The 10,587-nt window shown below is 39.0% G+C and overlaps 1 pseudogene; it reads left to right on the top strand.

The window, feature by feature from the left end:
* Positions 1-6,093: 6,093 nt before the first annotated feature.
* LOC103077675 (52 kDa repressor of the inhibitor of the protein kinase-like) lies at positions 6,094-8,451 on the top strand (annotated as a pseudogene).
* Positions 8,452-10,587: the final 2,136 nt, after the last annotated feature.

Below are 10,587 nucleotides of genomic sequence, written 5' to 3'. Positions count from 1 at the left end.
ATGTAAATGGACTAAATGCTCCCACCAAAAGACACAGATTGGCTGAATGGATACAAAAACAAGACCCATATATATGCTGTCTACAAGAGACCCACTTCAGACCTAGAGACACATACAGACTGAAAGTAAGGGGATGGAAAAAGATATTCCATGCAAATGGAAACCAAAAGAAAGCTGGAGTAGCAATTCTCATATCAGACAAAATAGACTTTAAAATAAGGACTATCAGAAGAGACAAAGAAGGACACTACATAATGATTAAGGGATCGATCCAAGAAGAAGATATAACAATTGTAAATATTTATGCACCCAACATAGGAGCACCTCAATACATAAGGCAAAAACTAGCAGCCATAAAAGGGGAAATCGACAGTAACACATTCATAGTAGGGGACTTCAACACCCCACTTTCACCAATGGACAGATCATCCAAAATGAAAATAAATAAGGAAACACAAGCTTTAAATGATACATTAAACAGGATGGACTTAATTGATATTTATAGGACACTCCATCCAAAAACAACAGAATACACATTTTTCTCAAGTGCTCATGGAACATTCTCCAGGATAGATCATATCTTGGGTCACAAATCAAGCCTTGGTAAATTTAAGAAAATTGAAATTATATCAAGTATCTTTTCCGACCACAACGCCATGAGATTAGATATCAATTATAGGAAAAGAGCAGTAAAAAATACAAACACATGGAGGCTAAACAATACACTACTTAGTAACGAAGTGATCACTGAAGAAATCAAAGAGGAAATTAAAAAATACCTAGAAACAAATGACAATGGAGATACAACGACCCAAAACCTATGGGATGCAGCAAAAGCAGTTCTAAGAGGGAAGTTTATAGCAATACAAGCCCACCTTAAGAAGCAGGAAACATCTCGAATAAACAACCTAACCTTGCACCTCAAGCAATTAGAGAAAGAAGAACAAAAAAACCCCAGAGTTAGCAGAAGGAAAGAAATCATAAAAATCAGATCAGAAATAAATGAAAAAGAAATGAAGGAAACAATAGCAAAGATCAATAAAACTAAAAGCTGGTTCTTTGAGAAGATTAACAAAATTGATAAACCATTAGCCAGACTCATCAAGAAAATAAGGGAGAAGACTCAAATCAATAGAATCAGAAATGAAAAAGGAGAAGTAACAACTGACACTGCAGAAATACAAAAAATCATGAGGGATTACTACAAGCAACTCTATGCCAATAAAATGGACAATCTGGAAGAAATGGACAAATTCTTAGAAATGCACAAACTGCCAAGACTGAATCAGGAAGAAATAGAAAATATGAACAGACCAATCACAAACACTGAAATTGAAACTGTGATTAAAAATCTTCCAACAAACAAAAGCCCAGGACCAGATGGCTTCACAGGCGAATTCTATCAAACATTTAGAGAAGAGCTAACACCTATTCTTCTCAAACTCTTCCAAAATATAGCAGAGGGAGGAACACTCCCAAACTCATTCTACGAGGCCACCATCACCTTGATACCAAAACCAGACAAGGATGTCACAAAGAAAGAAAACTACAGGCCAATATCACTGATGAACATAGATGCAAAAATCCTCAACAAAATACTAGCAAACAGAATCCAACAGCACATTAAAAGGATCATACACCATGATCAAGTGGGGTTTATTCCAGGAATGCAAGGATTCTTCAATATACGCAAATCTATCAATGTGATTAACCATATTAACAAATTGAAGGAGAAAAACCATATGATCATCTCAATAGATGCAGAGAAAGCTTTTGACAAAATTCAACACCCATTTATGATAAAAACCCTGCAGAAAGTAGGTGTAGAGGGAACTTTCCTCAATATAATAAAGGCCGTATATGACAAGCCCACAGCCAACATCATCCTCAATGGCGAAAAACTGAAAGCATTTCCACTAAGGTCAGGAACAAGACAAGGTTGCCCACTCTCACCACTCTTATTCAACATAGTTTTGGAAGTTTTAGCCACAGCAATCAGAGAAGAAAAGGAAATAAAAGGAATCCAAATCGGAAAAGAAGAAGTAAAGCTGTCACTGTTTGCAGATGACATGATACTATACATAGAGAATCCTAAAGATGCTACCAGAAAACTACTAGAGCTAATCAATGAATTTGGTAAAGTAGCAGGATACAAAATTAATGCACAGAAATCTCTGGCATTCCTATATACTAATGATGAAAAATCTGAAAGTGAAATCAAGAAAACACTCCCATTTACCATTGCAACAAAAAGAATAAAATATCTAGGAATAAACCTACCTAAGGAGACAAAAGACCTGTATGCAGAAAATTATAAGACACTGATGAAAGAAATTAAAGATGATACAAACAGATGGAGAGATATACCATGTTCTTGGATTGGAAGAATCAACATTGTGAAAATGACTCTACTTCCCAAAGCAATCTATAGATTCAATGCAATCCCTATCAAACTACCACTGGCATTTTTCACAGAACTAGAACAAAAAATTTCACAATTTGTATGGAAACACAAAAGACCCCGAATAGCCAAAGCAATCTTGAGAACAAAAAATGGAGCTGGAGGAATCAGGCTGCCTGACTTCAGACTATACTACAAAGCTACAGTAATCAAGACAGTATGGTACTGGCACAAAAACAGAAAGATAGATCAATGGAATAGGATAGAAAGCCCAGAGATAAACCCATGCACATATGGTCACCTTATCTTTGATAAAGGTGGCAGGAATATACAGTGGAGAAAGGACAGCCTCTTCAATAAGTGGTGCTGGGAAAATTGGATAGGTACATGTAAAAGTATGAGATTAGATCACTCCCTAACACCATACACAAAAATAAGCTCAAAATGGATTAAAGACCTAAATGTAAGGCCAGAAACTATCAAACTCTTAGAGGAAAACATAGGCAGAACACTCTATGACATAAATCACAGCAAGATCCTTCTTGACCCATCTCCTAGAGTAATGGAGATAAAAACAAAAATAAACAAATGGGACCTAATGAAACTTCAAAGCTTTTGCACAGCAAAGGAAACCATAAACAAGACCAAAAGACAGCCCTCAGAATGGGAGAAAATATTTGCAAATGAATCAACTGACAAAGGATTAATCTCTAAAATTTACAGGCAGCTCATGCAGCTCAATAACAAAAAAATAAACAACCCAATCCAAAAATGGGCAGAAGACCTAAATAGACATTTCTCCAAAGAAGATATACAGACTGCCAACAAACACATGAAAGAATGCTCAACATCATTAATCATTAGAGAAATGCAAATCAAAACTACAATGAGATATCATCTCACACCAGTCAGAATGGCCATCATCAAAAAATCTAGAAACAATAAATGCTGGAGAGGGTGTGGAGAAAAGGGAACACTCTTGCACTGCTGGTGGGAATGTGAATTGGTTCAGCCACTATGGAGAACAGTATGGAGGTTCCTTAAAAAACTACAAATAGAACTACCATATGACCCAGCAATCCCACTACTAGGTATATACCCTGAGGAAACCAGAATTCAGAAAGAGTCATGTACCAAAATGTTCATTGCAGCTCTATTTACAATAGCCCGGAGATGGAAACAACCTAAGTGCCCGCCGTCGGATGAATGGATAAAGAAGATGTGGCACATATATACAATGGAATATTACTCAGCCATAAAAAGAAACGAAATTGAGCTATTTGTAATGAGGTGGATAGATCTAGAGTCTGTCATACGGAGTGAAGTAAGTCAGAAAGAGAAGGACAAATACCGTATGCTAACACATATATATGGAATTTAAGAAAAAAAAATGTTATGAAGAACCTAGGGGTAAAACAGGAATAAAGACAGAGACCTACTGGAGAACAGACTTGAGGATATGGGGAGGGGGAAGGGTGAGGTGTGTTAGGGCGAGAGAGAGACATGGACATATATATACTAACAAACGTAAGGTAGATAGCCAGTGGGAAGCAGCCGCATGGCACAGGGAAACCGGCTCGGTTCTTTGTGGCTGTCTGGAGGGGTGGGATAGGGAGGGTGGGAGGGAGGGAGACAAAGAGGGAAGAGATATGGGAACATATATATATGTATAACTGACTCACTCTGTTATAAAGCAGAAACTAACACACCATTGTAAAGCAATTATACCCCAATAAAGATGTTAAAAAAAAAAAAAATAATCACTTAAGTGAACTTGGGAGCAGATCCTTCCCTAATCAAATCTTCACATGAGTCCTCAGCACCTGAAACCTTGACTGAAGTCCTGTGAGAAACTGTGAGCCAGAGGACTCAGCAAAGCCATGCCCAAATTCCTGTCCCACAGAAACTGTGAGATAATAAATGTTTGTTATTTAAAGATACTAAACTTTCACCCAAGGCAATCTACAGATTCAATACAATCCCTATCAAAATACCAATGGCATTTTTCACAGAACTAGAGCAAATAATTTTAAAATTTGTATGGGAGCACAAAAGACCCTGAGTAACCAAAACAATCTTCAGAAAGAAGAATAGAGCTGGGGGGATCATGCTTCCTGACTTCAGACTATACTACAAAGCTACAGTAATCAAAAGAATATGGTACTGGCACAAAAACAGACAGAAAGATCAATGAAACAGAATAGAAAGCCAGAAATAAACCCACACACTTATGGTCAATTAATCTATGACAAAGGAGGCAAGAATAGACAATGTGGGAAAAGAGAGACCATTCAATAAATGGTGGTTGGAAAGTTGGACAGTTACATGTAAAAGAATGAAATTAGAACATTTTCTGAGACCATATACAAAAACAAACTCAAAATGGATTAAAGACCTAAATGTAAGACTGGAAACCATAAAACTCCAGGGAGAAGCATAGGCAGAACACACTTTGACATAAATTGTACCAATATTTTTAAAAATCTGTCCCCTAAGGCAAAGGGAACGAAAGCAAAAATAAACAAATGGGATCTAATTAAACTTAAGAGCTTTTGCACAGCAAAGAAAGCCATCGACAAAATGAAAAGACAGCATAGCAAATGGGAGAAAATATTTGCAAATCATATATCTAATAAAAGGTTAATATCCAAAATATATAGAGAATTCATACAACTCAACAACAGAGAACAAACAATCCTATTAAAAAATGGGCAGAGGAGCTGATAGACATTTTTCCAAACAAGACTTTCAGATGGCCAACAGGCATATGAAAACATGCCAAACATCACTTATCATCAGAGAAATGCAGATCAAAACCACAATAACACATCACCTCACACCTGTCAGAATGGCTATTGTTAAAAAGACCACAAATAATAAATGTTGGCGACTATGTGGAGAAAAGGAAACTGTTGTGCACTGTTGGTACGAATGTACATTGGTGCAGCCATTGTGGAAAACAGTATGAAGGTTCCTCAAAAAACTAAAAATAGAGCTACCATATGACACAGCAATTCCATTCCATGGTATATATCTGAAGAAAACAACACTAATTTGAAAAGATACATGCACACCAGTGTTCATAGCAACATTATTTACCAGAGTCAACAACAGATGACCTGTCCCTCAACAGATGAATGGATAAAGATGTGGTACGTACACACACACACACACACACACACAATGGAATATTACTCAGTCGTAAAAAGAATGAAATTTTGCCATTTCCCACAACATGGGCGGATCTGGTGGGTATTATGCTTAGTGAAATAAGTCAGAGAAAGACAAATACTGTATGTTACCATTTATATATGGAATCTAAAAAATACAACAAATAAATGAATATAACAAAACAGAAACAGACTCACAGATATAGAAAACAAAGTAATAGTAACCAATGCGGGTGGGAAGGAGGCGGCACGTCCCGGGCGGGCGGGAGGTGCACCAGCGGTGGCGGCGCTGGTAAATCCTCCCGGCCGCTCACAGCACTGTGTGGCCGCATCCTCAGCCCGGCCTCAGACCGCGGCGCCCCTCCTGCCCCTCTCGGCTTCTCGCCCGCCCCCCCCCACCCCCGAGTGCGCCGGCCAGTCGGCCTGGCTCCCCCCCACCCCAGCCCCAACGGGCGGGCGGGCTGCGGGGTGGGGAGGGCTGCGAGGGCTGTGAGGGCAGGGCCGGCCGGCTGGCAGACGACGATGCAGAACTTCCACGCGACCCCCAAATGCACGCGGAAGAGCATGCAGTCGGACCTGGCCTTTTTCAGGTTCCGGTGGGATCCAGCCAGATGCCAGAAGTGGGTGGAGAATTGTAGGAGAGCAGACTTAGAAGATAAAACACCTGATCAACTAAATAAACATTACTGATTGTGTGCCCAAAACTTTGAGACTTCTATGATCTGTAGAACTATACATTTTGCAGAGGCATCAGAAAACTAAAGAATGATTGGGTTATTGTATTTCTCAAAATTAATTGAAGCAAATACATGTGAAGTCATTGGGAGAATCATTATAGGACAGTTCTTCGAGATAATGCAATGCCAACAATATTTGATCTTACCAGACATTTGAATAATCCACACAGTAGACACAGAAAACGAATAAAAGAATTGAGTGACAATGAAATCAGGACCCTGAAACAGAAAAAAATTGATGAAACTTCTGAACAGGAACCAAAACATAAGGAAATAAACAGCAACAATGCTCAGAACCCCAGTGCAGAAGAAGGGGGTGAAGAGCAGGGTGAAGACATTTTACCTTTAACCCTTGAAGAGAAGGAAAACAAAGAATACTTAAAATCTTTATTTGAAATTTTGATTCTTATGGGAAAACAGAACATACCTCTGGATGGATACGAAACTGATGAAATCCCAGAAGGTCTCTTTACTCCTGATAACTTTCAAGCACCGCTGGAGTGCCGGATCCATTCTGGTGAAGAGGTTCTGAGAAGGCGCTTTGAGACAACAGCAGTTAACACATTTTTCTGTTCGAAAACACAGCAGAAACAGATGCTAGAGAGCTGTGAGAGCTGCATTTGGGAAGAAACCCTAAGGGAAGTGAGAGACTCTCACTTTTTTTCCATTGTCACTGACAATGTGGTGGACATAGCAGGGGAAGAGCACCTGCCTGTGTTGGTGAGGTTTGTTAACGAAGCTCACAACCTGAGAGAGGAATTTGTGGGCTTCCTGCCTTATGAAGCTGATGCAGAAATTTTGGCTGTGAAATTTCACACTACGATAACTGAGAAGTGGGGATTCAACATGGAGTACTGTCATGGCCAGGCTTACATTGTGTCCAGTGGATTTTCTTCCAAAGTGGAAGTTGTTGCTTCTAGACTTTTAGAGAAATATCCCCAAGCTATGTACATACTTTGCTCTTCCTGTGCCTTAAATATGTGGTTGGCAAAATCAGTGCCTGTTATGGGAGTATCTGTCGCGTTAGGAACAATTGAGGAAGTTTGTTCTTTTCCCCATCAATCACCACAACTGCTTTTAGAGCTTGACAATGTAATTTCTGTCCTATTTCAGAACAATGAAGAAAGGGGCAAAGAACTGAAGGAAATTTGCCATTCTCAGTGGACAGGCAGGCATGATGCTTTTGAAATCTTAGTGGACCTCCTACAAGCACTTGTTTTATTTATGTTTAGATGGTATAAATAGTGACACAAATGTTAGATTTGTACTCTGTAGTGCAGTAACAGATTTTGATTTCATCGTTACCAATGCTGTTCTTAAAAATGTTCTATCTTTTACAAGAGCCTTTGGGAAAAATCTTCAGGGGCAAACTTCTGATGTCTTCTCTGCAGCCAGTAGTTTGACTGCAGTGCTGCATTCACTAAATGAAGTGATGGAAAATATCGAAGTTTATCATGAATTTTGGTTTGAGGAAGCCACAAATTTGGCAACCAAACTTGATATTCAGATGAAACTCCCAGGGAAATTTCGCAGAGCTCTCAGCACAGTAACCTGGCATCTCAGCTAATCTCTGAGAGTTTCTATAAAGAAACTCTAAGTGTTCCAACAGTGGAACACATTATTCAGGAACTGAAAGATATATTCTCAGAACAACACCTCAAACTCTTAAATGCTTATCTCTGGTACCCTATGTCATGGGACAGCTTAAATTCAATACATCAGAGGAGCATAATGCTGACATGTATGGAAGTGATTTACCTAATCCTGACACACTCTCTGCTGAGCTGCACTGTTGGAGAATCAAGTGGAAACACAGAGGGAAAGATATAGAGCTTCCATCCACTATTTATGAAGCCCTTCATCTGCCAGACATCAAGTTTTTTCCTAATGATTATGCATTGCTAAAGGTCCTATGTGTTCTTCCTGTGATGAAGGTTGAGAATGAACGCTATGAAAATGGGCGAAAGCGTCTCAAAGCATACCTGAGGAACACTTTGACAGACCAAAGGTCAAGTAACTTGGCTTTGCTTAACATAAATTTTGATATAAAACATGATTTGGATTTAATGGTGGATACATATGTCAAACTCTATACAAGTCAGAGCTTCCTACAGATAATTCAGAAACCATTTAAAATACCTAAGAGACTTTAAAAATAGGCTTTCTCTTATATTTGATATTTGAAAAAATCTGTAAGAAATTTGAAAATACCTTTCAGAAAAGTTGTAAGGTGTATGTAGGCCATTTAATCACTGAATATCTTGACCTGTAGGCCTCGCATTGAGTACATTAGTCATTGATAATCTTCCTGTTTAAATGGCCCGTTTGAAGTCCCATGCTTTGGAGACCTAACTGTTCTTCCAGAAGATGGCATTGAAAGTACCATGTTACACTCTGTGTGATCTCCACTAATGGCACTTTGTATTAGTTAAGTCATTTTAGATATAACATTTGTCACTGTGGATCCAATTGTCAGGTACTGAGTTATCAGTTCTTTGAAGAAAAAAATTTTGAGGATGTATGGGAAGAAGGAATACATTTTATAAAACATTACAATGAAGATCATGACTGACCTTTGAATAGTAGGAGTTTTAAGTATGCTGTTAAAAATCGGTAAGGGACCATGAAAATTATCAGACTGTAAGAGAAACATGTGAGCTTGCCAAACAAGGATTTCATTGTAGATTTTGTCTTTATCAAATGAAGTTGAAGGAACAAGTTATAGTTAAAGTTTGAATGGAAGAGCTTGCCATTGTTATTCCACATCTGATTGTTGCTGTTTACATTCCTTTATTGAGCCTACATCTTCATAAGCTTTTTGACAGGTATATGTTGAACACTTCTGTTTCATGGTCAAGACAGGATCAGAGGCCATGGATACTGACAACTAATTTGTCTGTTTTCTTCTGTCTTTTTCCATGACTGTATCTACTGCCTCACCTTGATTTATAAGCAAAACTTAGAAAACCTACAAAAATAAGTGTTTTGTGGTTTATCTAGGAATAATATAGAAAATACTGCTGTTATTTTTGGTGAATAAAATTAATTTTGTATAGTTTATTTCAACCTAAATAAAACGTGAATTTTGTTTAAAAAAAAAAAAATTTACGGGGCTTCCCTGGTGGCTCAGTGGTTGAGAGTCCACCTGCCGATGCAGGGGACACGGGTTCGTCCCCCGGTCCGGGAGGATCCCACATGCCACGGAGCGGCTGGGCCCGTGCGCCCTGGCCACTGAGCCTGTGGGTCTGGAGCCTGTGCTCCGCAACGGGAGAGGCCACAACAGTGAGAGGCCCGCGTACTGCCAAAAAAAAAAAAAAAAAAAAAAAGTTACCAATGTGGGGAGGTAGGAGATTAAGAGGTACAAACTGTGTACAAAATAAATAAGCTACAAGGATATATTGTACAGCACAGGGAATATATCCAATATTTTATAATACCTTTAAGTGGAATATAATCTATAAAAACTTTGAATCACTATGTTGTACACCTGAAACTTATATACTACTGTAAATCAACTATACCTCAGTTTTAAAACAAAGAAAAAAAGATAGATTAAAATTAGCCAGGAAAAAGGTACACAGGGAAGAGTCTAGAAGAGCCATCAGATGCGAGCTTCCATTTGTCCTCTCCCAGTGGATTGATACAGACATTTAAGTCTTCTATCAACAATGAGAGACAAAATGCACAAAGTACTGCCAACCCATGAAGTTCACTTGAGCTTTGGTGTCCAGAGTTTTTATTCAGAGTCAGTCATGTAGACAAGGTGTGCATACAAGGCTGACCTTCGTTACTTAGTCTCTAGCCTCTTAGAGGCCAAACTGATACTAAGTGTCCCAAAGCCTCATGTAAAAAAGATGCTTTTATCAGGCAGGATATTCCAAAAACTTAGAGGTTACCTCCTGGGAGCCTGGCAAGTGGTCAAACCTTTCTTTGAAATGTGCAGGTTTTAGACAACCCAGGCCTACTGAGTTTATCTTTTACTGCAGAGAAGCACTCTCTTTCCTGAAATCGAGAGACTTTTGGTGCCTGACAACAACAGGAGTGGCAGTAGCAATGACAATAGGCACCATGCACCACTACAGGTGCTATAGACATGAGAGCAACTGAGTCTGCAGACTCAGGACAGTTAATCTCAGCTCTGGCCAGAGCAACCTTCATAGACCCAGGAGGAAGTGGAGCCAGCATGTCCATGGCAGGCACTGTGAAATATACTCAAGAATGTTTAAAATGGCTGCAGCAAGGGCCACAAGCCTGGCCTTCCAGTATGTCAGCAGGGACT

This window comes from Lipotes vexillifer, unplaced genomic scaffold (assembly GCF_000442215.2).
Source record: "Lipotes vexillifer unplaced genomic scaffold, Lipotes_vexillifer_v1.1 scaffold121, whole genome shotgun sequence".
Classification (NCBI taxonomy): domain Eukaryota; kingdom Metazoa; phylum Chordata; class Mammalia; order Artiodactyla; family Lipotidae; genus Lipotes; species Lipotes vexillifer.
The sequence above is the reverse complement of the archived record's forward strand: the minus strand, read 5'-3'. Positions and strand labels throughout refer to the sequence as shown.